The sequence below is a fragment of the Amblyomma mixtum genome, chromosome 6 (assembly GCF_055824585.1).
Source record: "Amblyomma mixtum isolate Tamu chromosome 6, ASM5582458v1, whole genome shotgun sequence".
Taxonomy (NCBI): Eukaryota; Metazoa; Arthropoda; class Arachnida; order Ixodida; family Ixodidae; genus Amblyomma; species Amblyomma mixtum.
Window position 1 is genome coordinate 65,248,610 of NC_143017.1, and position 18,298 is coordinate 65,266,907.

General features: G+C 43.5%; 1 long non-coding RNA gene across 2 annotated transcripts in view; it reads left to right on the forward strand.

Moving 5' to 3' along the window:
* LOC149339251 (uncharacterized) overlaps nt 1-18,298 on the forward strand; it is a 65,496-nt gene that overhangs the window by 2,764 nt on the left and 44,434 nt on the right. The window lies entirely within an intron of this gene.

The window sequence follows — 18,298 nt, forward strand, 5'->3', positions numbered from 1 at the left end:
CCGGACTATTTTCAGTGACCTGTAATTGTCCGTGTCACTCGGTTAAATCCCGAGCCAGCGCTCTCATTTCCAACCGCGGCGTTTTTAAATCGAAAAGTTAACGAGTAGCCCTCTTCTAACACACGTCCTTACGAACTACGCTAACCGTATGTCACGGTGGACAGCCGGACGACCTCCTGTTGTACAGCAAGAAATTATTGCACCCCCGGAGACAGGGGTATCTAGGACGAAAGAATGATATAAAGGCAAACACAGCTACTCACAGGCTTGAATTCTTTCTCAGAATATTGTGCCTTCTCGATTTTTAAATTTTGTATTATATTTGCTCCAGGATCTGTATAATGCGTGAATGCTATATTTTAGACGAACTCTGTTCCTGCATTATGTAGACCCTGCCCTGTGTAATGCATTTCCGTACCTACGTCCCCGGGAAAAAATTTATACAAATATTCGTCTTCTGTCACGGTTTTCTTATCTTTTTTTCCCGATCGAGCCATGAAAGAACTCTCCCATGAGCAATGCAGAGTTCCCTGTATATCCCTCTTCAGCCAAACAAAGGCCTTTCTAACGTCGAAGACAGTGAAGACTTCCAAAGGTCGACGAAATAGCAAAGGAATGACACTCCACTCTCTCCTCTATTCCTCAATACTATTCCTCACGATACAGTTCATAAGACCACAGAGAATCAGTGAGTTACCGCGGATTTCCTTCCCTTTGCTCATAAGCAAATTATTTATAATTATTTACACTTACAGACGAAAAAGTGAACCCAAGTGCAGCGCTTACGTCGTCTTGCACTGCTTCTTCGTCGATAACTCTTAGACGATGTTCCAACTACCCCGTGTTACCAACAAACCTGAAAACCTGTTTTAGTAAAAACTTGACTTACCACATTGCCACCAGTCCGTACGGATTCACGTGCATACCAAGCGTTTTCCATTTGATGGTGCTGTCGTTTAAGACGTTATTTATATCGTCATGCTCTCTTTCTCTCTCTCTCTCTCTCTCTCTCTTTAGGGGAATATAGCAGGCCGCTTCAAATCAATCTCAGCGGTGATCATGTCCAACTTTTTCGTACAAAAATTTTGAAAAATGCAAAATTGTAAAAAACTGTTATGGTAATATTGAATACAGTGGTCCATTCTTCTCATATGTAGCGAAATCTTTGTTTTAAAGTGTTGCTATCGATCGCATCGAACAGATAAGGCTATAACAAAAACCAATGGGGAACGCTTTTGACGGTAACTAAAACGGTAATATGTAAGACTGCCATCGGGTTATCTGCGGATATACATTGGTATATTGAAATCTCCCATTATATGAAAACTTGCGTTCATAAGCAGTTCCCCCCTCAAAAATGCTTTTGTCCAGAATAGCTGGGTATGAGTATAATTTACGCCTTGGGCCACTGCACAAAGTCGAGATGTACTATCAGCGTCAACTGAAACGCGAACAAGCCAATTGAAACGCGAACAGCATAACTCGCAGATATTATACTAGGGAGGCAAAATACATGAGCAGTTGATTTCCCCATCGAAGCCGAAAAGACCTCTCTTCTGAAATGTTAATAGGCCACGCCTGTATTTCACCTCCAACCGCTAATATGCTTGATTTTTTGTGCTCGCGTTTCAGGTGTTTTGTTCGTATTTCATTTGACGCTGATAGTACTTGTGCGCACCGACGCCTTCTGCACTGCGAATCTGCTATTTTGAGTAAGCTCTCCGCTCGAGGAGTAAACCGGAGCCGAATATTAAAGCGGTTACACACCTGTTTCCGGAAAAACGGATCTGACATGTCAGATATTTATCGCTCCAAAGGTAACTACTACTTTGTAAAAGTTCGCTGCCTTTAACCAATTATTTGTTGCTTTATGAGTCCGCACGCTTTATAGAACGAAGCATTTGCAAGTGTTTTATTTTCAACACGCCTTCGTTTCAACTCTTGGAATGTTTGTACCGCGTTTAGACCGCAATACAGTAACACTCGGATCTTCGCAAATGCTTTAGTTGACAGCGTGTTTTGGTTCTTCTCAGGATGAGCGCACGTGTTTCCCAATGCCGTCTCATATTTTAACCCGCCCCATGAACAACTGGTCTGGAATCGTTGGCAGATCGGTTACTCATTTATCTCTCTCAGGCTCATCGCTCTGGGTACACGGTGCATTGTACCACAAAGAGTGTATGCGTACATGAGAATGTGCGGAGCCGAATAACGACTACGGAACCACCGAAAGTGTAAAGTTCCTCATTCATAAGGGTCTGACCAGTTCTATTTTGAGAAAATATTAAGAGCGTGAATAAAATAATGGTCGCAACATTGAAGATGCCGCCCAGTGCCTGCCTGCGTAACTAGAACTTGAGGAAAACTGTCCGAAAGCTTCGAATCTCGTATCCCTCTGAAGGCGGCAAGAGTGCATGTTTTGATATATGTTCTACTGAGGTATTGTTCGGGTGAACTCGTCCATGCCGAACGCGCCTTGCGAGAAGTAGCTGCTTCGCATCTTATGGCTGGCAACAATTCTAAACCAGAGGCCCGGTCCTGTCACAATGCCATTCTCAAACCTTTGTTGCACATGATCCCTCTGACGCACTTTGAACTCAAAACTCGACTCGTGTAGAACTCTAAGCTTCAGTACACTGCTTGCAAGAAGGTCAGGCTTGCCGTCACTAATAAATGCATGAAATGTATTATCCGTCAACGTCCTTACTTCCCCGTGCATGCGTTCACCTCGTCAGCACATCTTTGTTAGTCCGTATGTTCACGGGTAGACACGTCACCAGGATCGCAATCCTGATCCCAGCACACGTGTATATCAATAAAGAACCCCCGTGTTTTTGTAAAAGCCCATTGCATACTGAGCTCCGTAGGAAGGAGTACAGGTTATCGATTTTATTCAGGTAATCTTGGAAGAAGATGAAGATAAGGAAGTGGCATTCTGGTAAGAAAAATTCACAGGGATACTTCATTTCACTATGTATTGGCACTGCAATAGCATTAGAAGCTGTTGATGCCTTTTACAGTGACTGACATTACTTCCTGTCTGGTGACGTCATGTTCGGTGTGTCACTGCCGGTCTGCGGACGCCACTTCCCACCAGCCAATGTGATAGATGTCGTCTGGTGGCGTCATTTCTCTCCAGCCAAAGGAAATGATTCGTTGCGGTGACGTCACTCCCCGCTAGTCAATCAACGACCACGCATTTTGCCAATGTGGATCTTCTAAAATGTTTGTGTTTCCATGGGAGCTACCAGGACAGAAGAGCGACCAAAAGAATGGATAAAGGTGTCTTTATTTACCGTATTTTCCGGTGTATAAGACGCACCCCTGTATAAGACGCACATGCCATATATGCAGGCTGTCATTGAAAAAGTTGGTATATAAGACGCACCCGTGTATAAGACGCACCCCAATTTAGCCACTTAGGCTAGTGAGGCTTAATTAAACACGCTTGCATGACCGTCACGAAATTCACCGTACCGGTGAGAAATTCTTAAGCAAACGCTAAGTGATCGAAAAAGGCAACACTCACGCCATACCCGCCCACGTTTTAGAAAAAAAGAAAGAACGAAAGAGCTCGCCCATATGTCCATAACAACATTTTATTTCTGCTTAAAACCTTCGAAGTCTTCATCTTCGAATGTGGTATCAAAAAGTTCGCCCATTTCTGGAGGCAACGCAACTGACACATTCTCTTCTCACTACATACACGGAGCAAAGAAAGTTGCAAAGGGTGGCTAAAAAAGAACGCCGGCTTGTCTTGGCTTGTCCTGACAATGGCGAGAAGCCTGTTTGTCGCCATCTTTTGGCATTTCACATTACTTTTGCTTGGGGCATCCGAAACGGTGCGTGTTTCCGATCCAGGAAGTCATCATCCCCGTCGTTTCATGATAAAGTTCACTTAAAAAAAGTGGCTCATTACGGTCCACGAATTGAAATATTAACCATGCTACAACAGCGTCATTGGTAGTGATATTTGTTCGGTGAAAAAAACTTCAACAAGAGCCTGAGTAATTTCTGAACTCGCAAAAAAAGTAAAAATTAGCGTATAAGACGCACCCTTGTATAGGACGCATCAACAAGATTTTTGAAAAAAAGTCGCGTCTTATACACCGGAAAATACGGTAGAACGTTTGGTCTGATGTGTGACAACACAACGCGACGCTGAATGCAGGCTTTACATAAGTAAGCTAGCCCAGTCGTAGCATGAATTAGATGATACAGGTTTTGTGAAAAACTTCTTTTGCTATCTAACGATATTAGTTACGTGCACTGAAGGACAATCAATTCCTTAAGGCTTTTCGCCGTTCAGCGCCGCTTCTATCCGGCCGGTTTACCCTCTATCAAAAATGCAGTTGCAGCTACGAAATTGCTGCGACCATGGTTGTCATTATAAAAGAAAAAAAAGACAGGGAGGGGATGAAATTCTTCAAAAGAAAAAAACAACCAATATCTAAATGGGTTTTTCTCTTCGAAGTATTTATTCTTTTATCTCGCCCATCATTACGTCAAGATGACGGATGAAAAATTGCACTTTCTATATAGGCCTTTTAGTGCAACCACTCTATATATGAAAAAATATTTTTCTTTATGCCAGTGTCAGCGCAACGACATTCAGCTCACCTTTAATGAGAACGTTGCAAATGAACCCGTCAGGGTAGTGCACAGACTTTCTTATCAACGTACGGTCATAAGTTGCCAGGTGATGTGCCTGTCTATTACGAAAGGTCTCTCGTGTTTTTGACTCCAATTTAATTCGATAGTGAACGGGGTCAAGTACGTGCTGCCCTGGATGGATGACGAAAAAAACATTTTTTTGTATGCGTTCTGACCTCCGTTTACCTGACTTCCTCCAGCATTTCTACGCCCTCGGTTGAAAAGTACGCCTGGCGAGCCTAAAGTCGTTTCAAACCGCAGTGCAGCTTTTATTTCCTACGTGTCCATTGTGCAAATTTTAGAAAACGGCGAGCCTCCAGCCTAGCCGAAGTTTCTGGTATCATCATTGTAGAGTAAAGTTGCAATTAGAGGACATTGTTTTTTTCTTCAGTTTCATGCACTGCCTCTAGATAACACAGTTGTTATTACTTCACAGAAAAACAATGACTTACGAATCGCCGCGCCATTTTGAAGTTAAGATGTCGGTTATGCGGCTTTCCTGACGTTTTTTTCATCGTCATTACAGAGCCAAGTGTCAAGATGACTGATAGCGAGGGCGTTTTTTTTTTTATTGGGGGGGGGGGATCCTTAGCTACCTCACCCAGATTTCGTGATCTATGTGCCCATCTTCTTTGGTGAAAGAGTTCGCCACAGCTGAACCAATCACGCATTAACACATGTGCCCATTAGCGCCCAATCAGTACGCCACTGCCCTACAGATATCGAGGCACTTGTCGAGGCAGACATAGCGGGGCCTCGCAAGCGGTCACCAGTCAGAAAGGAGGAGTTCCTCGAAAGAAAATGCAGATGCGCAGTCGCCGAGAGCCGCCGATACGCGGTGAAGCAGAACAACACGAAAAAACAGCGCCCACTAGAGACGCGAGAGGTCGCCCGCCAACGGCACACCCTAGAAACTACCCAGGAACCGGAGGAGGGGCTAGAATAAATGCTTGAAAGCTGCGTTTGTCTCAATACTAGGAAGCAAGCATGCACACAGCAACAATAAACTCGAGAGTGTTGATGAATAAAGTTTAACGAAGGAGCAGCGGTGTAGCTGCCACCACCGACGCGCGCGTGCTCGTTCTACCGCTACTGTGTGACGTCACGGTTGCTATGCACAGCTGCGCCCCCCACTGGCGCGCCGGTCGCTAAGGAGAAGAGGAGGTTGCGCTTTTACTTTCTTCATTCCATTAATCAAAATCGACAAATTGCGTCTTTTTTTTCATACCAAGTTTTGTCGTGAGTATCGTGACGAATGTCCTCCCCGAACTTCATACACTTCAAGCGTAGTTGTTTCTGCAACAATTTTTTTTTAATTCAGTGTTACGTCTCTACACATTACTATTTCTCCTTCTGCATACACAGAGCCCGGCTTAATAATCGTCAACTGCTGATTAGGGCTAGTAGCCAAGTTATGTCAAGGTAGGTATCTTAACTGCTGCACGGTGACTTTTTTGTTCGCAAAACTGTGCACAACAATTTATTCATTTCTATTTTTTTTTTTAGGAGGGGGGATCCGCACCGTATGCGCTAGATGAGAAAGGGAATTGGTTAAGTCGAACCAGTTGCACACATAGCTCCGTTAACGGCATGCTTCCCACACATTTCTTCAACCGCACAAGGCAATACTTAACTGCGTGCTGAAATGTATCGTCGCCGAAAATATTCGACGGGGCTCAATATATCCCATAAGCTCTTCCACCCATAGCGCACGATGTTCTCGAATACTGGCTACAGAATACCACCATACGAGAACACAATCGTCAGGATATTGTGGTGACGAACGTCGTTCAGTTGCGTTTTAGTTTCTAGTTCTTCTTAATTATCGCTCTCCCACAGTTAAGCTCTTACCCTACACAGATGACTACTTAACATCTGAACGATCAAAATTTCTTTGCGAAGAGAAGGATAGCATTATTATCAACTACATCCCAACGCATGTACACATGCAGAGATTAGCAAATGAAGTTGGACTGCGGTTTATAGAACTAAAAAGGATGACAAGTTTATATTGTCGTCGAGATCTGACGTAAGCATGAAAGGTTTTGCGAGAAAGGAGAAGCACAATCTAGTGCGCCTCATAGATGACAGTATCCACATTCGAGTTTTGTTGAGGTCTTTTGACTGCTGCAAAAGCCACCGCCTTCCTTCGCTTGTATTCATCAAGCTGGGCACACCTCCTGGTCTCGCTGGCCACTTTTACGACTTGAAGAGCTACCCGACCGTCTACCGGAAAATGCCTCTAAACGAGTCGCCATTTTTATTTTATATGTTGTCTTGTTCAAAGCTGCCAGAAGGGCCCAATGTGACACGGAAAAATTTAATACCACCTGAATTACTTTTTGTCGAGTTAGAAATCAAGAAGTATTTACAAAGGCTGGTTACTTGACCAAAACATGGCGTGCGCTGCATTGAAGACCTTCAGAGGAGGTGCCAAACAATCACGTTATCTTTAAAGTTAAATTGCCAAAAAAAAATCAGTGTGCCTAATTTGAACTGTGTATTCATATCTGCGATGAAGTAGCCCGTTATCGGAGTGCGCTTTTTGAGGCACACTTAATACTGCAACTATTTATTTCAAGGCATAGTTCTCAGAACTCTGTAAAAGCACAAAACAACTTTCTTTTACTTCACCTCTCCAAGGTTCTCGAGCTTCAGCGGGACGTAAGAGACAGACCATGTTGTTGAAAAGCGAAGCATCCGACTTGAAGACCTTCGACCGAAGAGGCATACTGTAAACGTTGAATCAAACGCAGAGAGGGAAAACCTAATCATGAGAAGCAGGACGCTGATCAAATGGCTGCTGGCGTTTCGAAAAATACAGGTGTTGTCCATTAACACTTCCACGCATTTGTTTTCGCGGCAAGTAAAAATCATTTGCCCACTCGGCAATCTGGGCAGGCATAATACAGAAATGCCCAAGTCGATATCATTTCATTTTTGCCCCTTCGGTATTTCCTGAAGCGACTCCACTCCCCGTGTTAGCTCTGTATCGTTGGGCTTTAAGCTCAGCGACAGCGCGGGAGACGGGGGGCTCCTCAAAATGGAATTGAAATCTCATTCGTAATCGTTGTAGTATTAGGCTGTCCTTTGGTATTAATCTCTTCTTTTCAGGCAGTGGAGTAGAGTGGGAAAGCTATCTTTAGTAGCGGTGCATGGTACACTGATTCTGAAGGCTTCCCCGCTTACCATGTAAGTGAACGTCATGATTCTTTTAAGCGAATTCGCGCGGTTCACCTAAATCTGCTACAGTGGAAACCAGCTGTTAAAACATAGTAATGTCGCAGTTCTATAGAGGCATTGCCCTTTTCTACACTTCGAAAACTGTCGGACTCCAACCGCAGGTTGGCGTACTTGAGCTATACATGTAGGCGTTCTTAGAGGAGTATAGGCACCTAACTTTGGTGGTACATTTTATTTTTTAAATGATGCGAAAGACACTACTACGCATGAATCGCCATGCGGTGGTAGCCTACTACCGCTAAATAATTTATGATTGAACTTTTCTGTCATGCTGTTTCGGTTTTCGTTTCAAAAGCCGAACCGTGGCTCGGACGTCAAAGTGAGGTTTTGTGTCCCACGAGGCATGGAAAAGACGTCGATATAATCACTGCTTCATTGTATTGATTCTCCACTGTGCTGCAGCGAGCCTTCCTCCAGAGCCGGAATGACAAAGAATGTAGAAACAGTGATTATATTGCAGTTTTTTCATACCTCACGTGACCTATAACCACACTTTCACGTCACAGTCCTCGTTCGGTTGTTGCCACCAAAACCGAAACAGCATGAGAAAGAAATTCGATTACAAATTATTTACCATGGTAGGAAAATAGCAGGTGGTAATCAATGTATAATAATGCCTTATGCATCATTACAAACAAGAAAACACGCACCTAAATGTTATGTGTCTATACTCCTTTAAAAATGCACTACATGATAGCGGAAGAAGACTGCTATCATACATCATGGCTTCTTAAGTTAAATTACGAATAATTTTCGTAACTATCGTAAGGTACGCCGAAGTTAACTTCAGGCCGGTAGTTAGTGCGGAGGTGGTAGTACCAAGGGGGGTTCTAGCGAACTGTGTGTGCTCAGTGGCGTATGCATCGGCTTGTTTCTCGCAGCCGGTGCGTCGCAGATATTCAACGGCCGTCACACTCTGGGGCTTTACTTTTGTGCAAACACTGTCACAGTTAATGAACAGCTCAGGCGGCATCCGACTCTCTTTATCTGAGACACATGCTCTCGATATTTTCAGAGGTCAAATAAAGTACATGCACGGATTAAAGTGAGCCCTAATTTTTCTCATTCTTTTAATCCAACGTGCTTGTCAAGCACAGGGGCCACGCGCGCCTGTTAGATAAAACGCAGATGGACGAAAAAAAAAAAAGAAAACGTCAAGCAGCACATACATACCAGCCGCACTAACGTTCAGCTCTTTCAGTGTGCGCGGTTCCAGACACTTTGTCTCGTCATCCTGCGCCATTTTCCAGAATGCTGTCCCGGCATTCAATACTATCCCGTCAATACATATTACCTCATACACTTTGCGAATGCAAGAAAACGGCCCGCGAAAAGCCATATTTTGAAATATTTGTATTTTTGGCAGTGCGACTGGTTCCATTAATTCGGCAGAGTTGGGTCACATGAGGCAAGATTTAATATCAGGTCATGTGTTGATCATGATGACTCAATTCGAATTGCGTAAGATCAGCACGGGATAGGGTGCCCTGGCTAACCTATTTGCTAACCCGCCAGACGTATTACAGGCGTTTCACGCCAGACACACCGAGCATCCTTCCAGAAGGAATTTTGTGCCGAATGTAAATTCAGTGGGCACCTGGAGGCACATTGCAGGGGGTAGAAGGGGCACCAGCTCATGTGCTCTGGCCGAAGCGATTTAATCGATTGCTATCTTCTAGCCTGAATTTCATTTGCCGCGAAAAGATTTTCGTGGAAGGACAAATGAAGGATAGAGACATCGAAACCAAGAAAGCATGGAGGAATGCTTTCTACTTTTTAACTTGTGCTGTTGATCAATTAAAAATTATACTGTAGTTACTTTATGGCTGAAAGAAAATTGATAAGAAAGTAGAAGATAGAACAACCACATTCCGCTAGTAGGATCCGAATCCACAACCTCTGAATTTCGCATCTGGTGCTCTACCAACTGAGCTACAGTGGCGGCTGTCCAATCTTCTACTTTCGGGAGTATTTATGTTACGTGTAACCCACCCTTGAGAGTGTTCACCAGTGCCATCCTAGTCCATAGCGGCGGACGTAGTACGTCTTGTATTACCGAGAGTGTCACGGCGAACATGACAGATGGTGAGGGCGGAAGCTCTGCAAGAACCATCTTATGCTCCCTATCGCTGCAAGACTTCCACAGACGAAGTTCTCGTTGAGCTATTTGGCAGACGAAGGTAGGGGAATAAGGGGCTCGTTATGACGCACACGTGATGAAAGCCAACGTCACCAAAGCCAAGTAAAGCATAGGTGACTGTTTTCTACTTCTTTTTTTCTTTTTAATCTGTGGTGTTGATCAATGTGAGGTGGAAGTGTTAATGTGCCCGCTGTATTTTCGCTGCAAGTGTTTTTCTTTATAAGCACGAAGTGGCTCAGGAGTTACACGTACGGCAGCTGAGACCCAGGACGTGGCATTAAATCTCAGCCGTGGCGACCGGAATCGCAGGTGAAATGCATGACTCCCGCGTGCTGTGCGATGTCAGTGCATATTAAATAACACTAGGTGCTGTAAATTGTTCCGGAGCCCTCCACTACGGTGTCTCTCATAACCCATTAGCAGCTTTGTGGCGTTAAATCCCCAGTACCAGAACGCATAACATACTGTTTATTTACTTGTTTTTTAGCAAAGCTTCTCCCAGAAACTGTCGAATAACCGCTATATCTGGCCCACTCTCAAGAACTCTCATGATACGACTGCGCATCTCCGTCTTGTCCTGGCAGAAATGATTCAGGTCTACCGCCACGGTTCAAGTAAAAAGCCAGTGGCATAAAAGTGCGCGTTTTCGGCCTTTTCAAATCATCTTCATTATTTGAATTCTGATCAACTAGGGGGAGCACGACGTGGGCCACATGACGGTGTACATGTTCAGAATGTTCATGTTATTTTCGCGCAATTCGTCTTCAGATATCATGCCATGAGCTATGTGACACTCTTTTGGCGTCCAAATGAACGCGGGCACGTACGTGTGTGAGAGGTCAGCAGCAGCAATCAGAAATTGACACGAGGTGTAATAATGTATTTGTTCGACACGGCGCTTTGACATCCGAGGGACAGCACTGCAGATGACCTACTTCTGAACTGTCATAGATGTAATGGAAACAATAAATCCGAAATACATATTTGAAATTAAGAGGTATAACTACCTATATCGAACACCGGCGGCAGTACTGAAATAAACGTCACGTTGTTAGTCGATGTCTGCCGCCAACCGTTTAGGGCTTCCACATCACTCATGTACGTACATGACCGCCAACCAGTACACTAGTTGAACTGCGCGGTTATGCAGTATACTCGGCGCGATCGCCTCGAGGTGGGCGCAGACCTCATTACATTTTCGTGACAGCTGACCTCATCTTATCGAATACGCAGGTAAGGCTGACAGAAGTCTAATTTGTGCTCCTCAGTTATTTTCAACCTGACTGGCTTTCTCTTCAAAAGAAAGTTATCGCAGCAGGAGTACAATAAGAAGGGACACTAATACTCCGACATGCTTGGACCATACTATTGGCAGCTGACCCTATCTTTTCGTATACAAAGATAACACTGACAGGACTATAATCTGCGCTCCTCAACATTTTTAATCTAATTTTCTTTCTCTTCAAATGGAAGCTATCGCAAAAGGAGTAACAATTAGATAGGCCACTAATGCTCCGACGTGCTTCGGACCGTCCTTAGGGGCAGCTGACCTCATCTTTCCGAGTATCCAAGTAAGACTGACGGAACTCTGATATGTGCTCCTCAATCATTTTGAGCATAACTTCCTTTCTTTTCAAATGGAAGCTATCGTGGCATTTGCAACAATATGAAGGACCATTAATACTTCGACGTGCTTCGGACCGTTCTAGTGGCAGCTGACCTCATCTTTCCGAGTATGCAAATGAGATCGACCGAACTCTGACATGTGCTCCTCAATCATTTTGAGCATAACTGCCTTTCTTTTCAAATGGAAGCTATCGTGGCACGTGCAACAATATGAAGGGCCATTAATACTTCGATGTGCTTCGGACCGTTCTAGTGGCAGCTGACCTCATCTTTCCGATTATGCAAATGAGATTGACCGAACTCTGACATGTGCTCCTCAATCATTTTGAGCATAACTGCCTTTCTTTTCAAATGGAAGCTATCGTGGCACGTGTAACAGTATGAAGGACCATTGATACTTAGACGTGCTTCGGACCGTTCTAGTGGCAGCTGACCTCATCTTTCCGAGTATCCAAGTAAGACTGACGGAACTATGATATGTGCTCCTCAATCATTTTGAGCATAACTGCCTTTCTTTTCAAATGGAAGCTATCGTGGCACGTGTAACAGTATGAAGGACCATTAATACTCCGGCTTGCTTCTCACTGACCTACTAGCAGCTGACGCCATCTTTTCGAATATGCAGATAACACTGGCAGGACTTTAACTTGTGCTCCTCAACCATTTTTAACCATTTTGGCTTTATCTTCAAATGAAAACTATCGCGGCAGTTGTAACAATAAGAGAAGCAAATAATACTCCAACATGCTTCGGACCGTCATAATGGCAGCCTGCCCTTTGTTGTTGTTGTTGACTTTTTAGAATGGCGCATACCCACACAGGGCGATCGGCCAAGAAGAAGGGTGCATAGAGAGATTTTGTGATGTTTTTTGTTTTATTTTTGTTTTCTTGGGAAAATAAATAGATAAATTGAGCAATAAATAGAAATAACAGAATGCTGGGGAGGGAAAACTTCAACAGAAAGCAGAAAGACCAAAAAGAAACGAGAAATGCATAACGCGCTCAGGAGATGGACTCTGCAAGATCTGTAGCAGAGGGAGTTGAAAAATAAATAAATAAATAAAAAAATTTCTGGATATGCTGATATGATTGACAGAAGTCTAATATGTCCTCCTTAATCATTTTCGGGGTAATTGGCTTTCACTTCAACAGGAAGCTATCGCGCCAATTCAACAGTAAGAAAGACCACTAATACTCCGACATGCTTCGGACCGTAAAAATAGCAGCTAACCCCATCATTCTGAATACACAGGTAAGACTCACAGAACTCAAATTTATGCTCCTCAACCTAATTGGCTTTCTCTTCAAATGTAAACTATCGCGGCAGGTGTAACAAAAGAAGGGACCTTCATAGTGGTAGCTGGACCTATCTTTCTCAATATGCTAATAAGATTGACAGATTTCTGATGTCTGCTCCCATATCATTTTGAGCATAACTGGATCTCTCTTAGAAATGGAAGCTGTCGTGGCAGGCATAACGTAAAGAAGGCCATTAATATCGCGACACGTTTTGGATAAACCGATAATAAACGCTGTGCGACGAACTCGATATCAAGCTTGAAAAAACGTCCCGGCTTTCCGAATACGTTTGGGACAATTAGTAGCGGGCTTCTTCGCGATCTGCGTCGTACGAAGTACGATCGTAAACGCCCATGTGTAATGAGGCCTTTTGTAAAAAGCATGTTGTTACGAAATTATGGCAATAATCGTTACGCCATGCGCTACCACGACGGCTTCAATGCCGCGATCCCTTCACGCTTTTGCATAACTTCAAGCAGCAGCGCCGCGGGTCGGTCTCATGTTCTTCCCATTTTCACTTGTACAATATAAATGTTTCGCGTCTCAGATGTGGACTATAACCACTGAGCCACTGAGGGTTCGATCCCGGCCGCGGCGGTTGAATTTCTTTGGAGGAGAAATTCTAGAGGCCCGTGTGCTGTGCGATGTCAGTGCACGTTAAAGAACCCCAGGTGGTCGAAATTTCCGGAGCCCTCCACTACGGCGTCTCTCATAGCCTTAGTCGCTATGGGACGTTAAATCCTCATGAACCAAACCAATCAAATGTGGACTGGCAACGAGGTGAAGTACGCATTCAAAGAATGAGTAGCTCCTGATGAGCAGTGAATATCAGGCTCCACGGTTACAATTTCATGGAGTTTTGTTTGATCTGTAAGTTTTTAGTTTATATAATCTGTAATATATGTGTTTCTTTTGTTGATGCTCTTACAAGTGTTGAGAGTGATGTATAGCCTTCTTTATACTAACTTACTGCCTTTATTTTGGTATATTGTTGCCTGCATGCTTGCATACTTTTTTTTCTGTTGGACCCGTTACTAGCCGTTGGCTATGGGTCCGAGCAGTGTTTGCGTACATTTTTAAAGCAACAAGGACCAATAAATAAATGAATGAATGAAAAGGAAGCATTGAACATTGGACGGACTGCACACACCGCAGCAGGTACTTTCAGCTGCATTTTAGATTGACGCCAGAGAATATGTTACCTGCGGGATGGTGAAATTCTGCTGGTATAGACTTTGGTTTATGGAGTTTTAACATCCAAAAGCGACTCAGGCTATGAGGGACGCCGTAGTGAAGGGCTCCGGAAATTCCGACCACCTGGGGTTCTTTAACGTACACTGACATCGTGCAGTACACGGGCGTCTAGAATTTTGCCTTCATCAAAATTCGACCCCTGCGGCCGTGATCAGGTCAGCAGCAGAGCGCCATAACCACTGAGCCACCACGGAGGCACTGGTATGGATTCTGAGCGCCAGAGTACTATGCATTTTTTTCTCGCAGTGGTATCCGCTTATGCGACCTCATCTCAGATAAACGGAGAGGGGCTGGCCGTTGTAGTCACTCAAAACCAGAAACAGTAACTCCCGCTTGCATGCTCATACAGAGAAATTGTGGACAAGCGCAATTTTGCAATGGCAAGTTGTATATGAACGCAATTTTTTTATATATCGTAAGACTGAACCTAAACAATCGGTGTAGTCATAGATGATGGAATTCTGCTGGTATTGACTTTGAACGTCAGAGTACCACGCGCATTTGATCACAGCGGTAGCCACAATAGTCACCAATGGTAGCCACCTTACTATTCTCTAGAGGGAAAGCTGGCGGCTCTGTACTTGATCCACCATGGGTGCCCGAGGCATGCCGGGAAGACAGCACTTCGGGTTCACATCTGGTGGCCTTTGACTGTGCTACGGATCAGATTTTTTTGGTTGTTCAGTTTCGTTTCCACCACTCTAGTTTTTACTGGTGTTTTGTGTGCTTTGTGGTGGGGTAGTTTTTCATGAAGCTACGCACGCAGTTTATTTGAGATCTGAAGCATCCGAAAGCGCTTCACTTAAATTGAACTGAGCAGAGTGTCCGGTGCCTGCTATGCCCGGGAGGTTGTTTATGAACGCAATTTTTTGATACATTGTAAGATTGAGGCTAAACAATTAATACATCTACAGATTCTTCCACAGGGCACTTATAGTTTTCTGGTATTTATTGACAGAAACGTACCCTATTACTTTTCTTTGCCTGTCTTAAATACTTGATGAGACCCCCCCCCCCCCCGGACAAACTTTAAAACCAAGATTTCGCTACGCATCGTAAGGTTCGATCGTTCCAGTCGGCACGCTCATAACAGTATCTTACAATATTCCATAGTTACCTCACATTTAAAACAGATGTCCAAAAAAGCTTGACTTGAAGGAGAAGGGTGTCCGTGTAACCCTTGATGAGGGCACTTCCACACCCCTTCCTGGAATGTTACCCGATATGGTATTGCGTTGTGCTGTGTACTCCTTAGACATCATCAAGGAGTTACGTCTGGCGAGGCAGTTATAATTTCTCTTCTTCGCCCGAAATGTGATCTAAAGGTGTAGGGGTTTTTTATTTTTGTGATTTACTTTCGCTTTTTGTGTCCTTTTGTTTCCAAAATTCAAACGGGATTTATTTACACAATGGAAGATTCTATGCTTGTGTGCCTGGCAGAGGTAATTTTTTATCTTCTTTGCCTGAAACATTAAACCCTACTATTTCACTCAATCAAGCCGTTCGCCCAAAGCGCACTGTGTTTGTATTCTTTACCAACAAACCAGTAAATCAGGAGCACAACACAGCGTAGGGATGGTCGTTTCGTCGGTACATCAGCGACCGTAAATGTCCCAATGGCGTAAGAACAGTACAGTCCGAAGTTTATCTGTAATGCGGAAGGTTATTAATTTGACAACAATAGAAAAGATCAACATTTTCTTTTATCATGAGAGTTGTCTAGCATCCGCTGTTTCACGTGAAGCAAACCCATTATATTTTGTTTTCTCAAAATTCATAATGCCCAGAAACGAGACAGTTTATTCCGTTGAGGTAATTGGAAACAGTGTGTTTAAAAGAGATTCAAACCGCTTTAAAAATTACAGAAATTTTGGCATTGATGGATGTACCGAAATTTTGCCGAAACCCATATCTTGTTATTTTCGTATTTTATGGTCGTGGAAGAGCTACTGCAGACCTCCTTTAATACAGAGCACATTATATTCAGAACAGCCTTAATTACTTGCGTTTTGATGTCATCTTCGCCGGCTGCAGAGTACAAGTGGAGGGTTGTAAGAAATAAACACATTTTTAATTTCTTTTCATTTTATTTCTTTAGTACATACTGCGGACTACAACAGAATCCATGCAGGGCATATTTTAGTAGGCGTACGAAACAAGAATACAGAACGGATTAACTAAGCAGATGTATGAGAGAATGAATCAATTAATGCTACTTAAGCTATCAAAAATTATTCCAAACGAATGTCGTACGCGTAAGACCGAAAGTTTTGAGCAGTCAGTTATCGCAAAATATGTGATAGTTAATGCGTACGACGATGTCGGGTATATCGGGTAAATAAAGGGGATATGTATGCCGTAGGGTCTTGTGCGAACTTACGATTAAATACTAAATAGAGAAAGTAAATGTCGCATTTCCTTCACTGCCTTTCAAGCGCTTCTGTATTAGTCGCCGTAAGCTTAGCATGAGATTCAGATTTAACATTTTGAATAAATGAACATAGCAGCCTGTTTTTGAGTTATTTGAAGTTTATTGATGTTTTGTTTATTAAAGGGGCACCATACTTTCAAGTTTCAGTCTGATATATGCGTAATACGCAGAAGCTTTACATCGGCGGTTGAATTTCTGAGCTTTTGTTTCAGAAAACATAGCTCGTGGAATGCGGACAAACAAACGTTTTCTACAGGCAAGTTCCAGAGAAGATCGTTGACGATTGTTACTATTGGTGGGAAACACATCGTCATTAGCTACAAGAAAACTAGGTATAATGGCATGCAGAATCTGTAAAAAAAAAATACTGTTAAACTTGTAAGCTAGAGAAGTACAAATATATTGACGACCATCAAACACAAACTCTCTAGAGAGCTCGCTGTCAGGTTCCACCAAGTGACTTAAATCTAAAAAATGTAATTACAGAGTTTTATGGTCATTGAGTAACACAGCCAGTTTATTCTCACAAAAATTCCTTCGTCTTTTCCTCAGACCTGAGTTAGCCTTCTGACATTGCATTAGTTCGCCAGCCTTCGGTCCTTAGCAGTGTAGCTTTTCACTGTTATTCGTGCGTGCATCGGGGCTCGAACTGTGCAATGTTTGTACTATGTTTTGTTTTATTGTGGTAGAACTTATTAAAACTAATTAAAATTAAAGTGTCGTGGTGCGGCGCGAACCTAGCCTTGGAATGAGATGAGAGTGCTCCTGTTGAGATGACACAAAACAAAGCCTAGCCTTTTCAAAATGAAGGCGCTAGCACAAACATGACGTCATACAGGTGGTCAGTGCCGCGATTTTTCATGCATACAAACCCTACGCTAATTTCATGCATACGCTCATTTCGCGTTTGCAATTTCTCTATTATCTGCGTCTTCCATTCAGTACCACGTGACGCCAAAAAGAAAAACAAAAACGCTCTCTTAAGCACACACTGTCTCGCAGCATGTTAGCCTGTCTCCCCACACATTTTTGGCAGGCACGCCTCTGTACACAAAAAAAATCGCAATCACCGCCATTCGCCCGGTCTCTCCACTTTTGCGCACGACTGTACATGACGCTATGGCCGCTTCATCATGGAGTAAGCTAATATATTTGCACAGTGCTTCACAGACTCCGTACACTGGGCTATGCGCTAAGGAAGGAGCCAGCAAATCAGCGGCAAAGCAAGAGAAGCACCTTGTATGGAAGAACGCATCTAGACAGGTTCGTGCCGAATTTCTTAGGAAGATGCGGTAATTCGGTGAGCAGCAGCTAAAGGCAGGCCAAACTCCAACCTTCCTAATGCATAAACAGCTTTGGAAATCAAAGGTGTCATCTGGCGTCACCAACCTCTCCTACATAACCACCGGACGGTGAGGCAGAACATAATAATACATCCCGATTATTTTCAGCGCTACCATTTTAAGACTAAATGTCGAACGATTCGGGAGAGAAAGTTTTCCTGAACGCTTTAAATTTGGCCTGATGTTTTGACTTGACTGTTCGTATGCATGGTTACCGAACAGAGGTGGTGTACTAGTCAAACCTTTCTTTTCTTTTTTCTTTAATAAAGGCATGGATGTAGGTCAGTTTTGCTGGCGGCGTTCCGGCAC